This window comes from Penaeus monodon, chromosome 15 (genome assembly GCF_015228065.2).
Source record: "Penaeus monodon isolate SGIC_2016 chromosome 15, NSTDA_Pmon_1, whole genome shotgun sequence".
In the NCBI taxonomy this organism is placed as follows: domain Eukaryota; kingdom Metazoa; phylum Arthropoda; class Malacostraca; order Decapoda; family Penaeidae; genus Penaeus; species Penaeus monodon.
The window spans coordinates 41,497,500-41,498,851 of NC_051400.1; the positions used below are offsets into that span (position 1 = coordinate 41,497,500).

Here is a 1,352-nt window from a genome sequence, read left to right on the forward strand (position 1 = left end):
GATGTCTTTGCTTCAAGTTTCGGTTCTCTGTATCTCCCTGTGTTCCGAGGGGAGACTTCGGATTTTCACTCGCTGTATAGTCTAGTATGGGCTTACCGAATGAAACGGGGATTGGACACCATGCTACTTTTTCTACTACTCAGGGATTCTCAAAGGGAGAGGGGAGGAATAATAACGATATCTGAACACCTTTGTAGAAGTATAGTGGAGAAAGCAAATGAACTGGGCATCGAACACAAGGAATTTCATTTTGTTCTCCTGTTATTTAATGACCTCATTCGTATTTAGTTTCCTCTGCATAAGGCTAACCCACTAATTTGATTCTTTCCTGTTATTTTAATGACCATCCGATTCGTTTTTTTAAAAACGTTTCCTCTGCATAAGCTAAAACCTCACTACTGACGGGCATATACATACTGATCAGATCGTTTATGTATGAGAATATTTGAATTTTTAAAAAAAATCGAAAATGCTACGCAGCTACCAGCCCATTACTACTACAGTGGTTTCCGATATACTTCCTTCTTTTTCTTTGTCTGCGTACGAGGGTTAGTCATATAAAACTATCAAAAACTTTTACCAAGTTACGGTTCATAACTACATGATGAGATGGATGCTCTTCATTGGTAATGCATCTTTTAATCACATCCTTGCATGTACAGGCATTTTGGGGAAGAAACTAAATTTTCTAAGATATTTATCCTGTAATTCCATTTATTTTCGTTTGACAATAATACCCATTTGCTTACCATTGTCCCCTCCGCCCAAATCGTTTCATTTTTACCATTCGTATTTTTCATCTGTTCTTAAACGCGTTTTAAGTATTATGTTCCCGACATATACTACATCATTCTGAAAATGATGACAAATAACCACACACCATTCAGTATTTTCATCTGTACTTTGGGCATTTGTTTTAAGTATTATGTTCCCAGCATACACTATTGTCATACTAAAATCACACCTCATACTCTACATCATACTGTTCATTTCTAAATCGCCTTAGCTTACAAAATTCACTGTGAACGCATCAGCGACCACGGAATAAAGCAACAGCGTATCTTAAACTTTCCCCCTTCGTCCTCTTCTAATACAGCTGGAAGTCGTCCCTCTCCTCGACGCCCATCAGGATGTGGATGATCTTCTCGGCCTTCGAGCCTTGTCGCTGTCCTTCGTCACCAGGGAGATCGAACTCATCCTAGTCTTCATGAGTCGTTGGCTTCATGCACACCGAAGCGGGCTTCTTCCGCCTTGGTAGGGCGACCATGATGCCTGCAGCTTCAAAGGCATCGGGGACCCGGACTTCTCCAGGGGGAGGCACATCTGCGGAGGGAGGATGGAGTCACAGGGAG

General features: G+C 41.3%; 1 pseudogene; it reads right to left on the reverse strand.

Moving 5' to 3' along the window:
- Positions 1–882: 882 nt before the first annotated feature.
- The window catches only part of LOC119582377, a 3,418-nt pseudogene continuing 2,948 nt past the window's right edge, over positions 883–1,352 (reverse strand).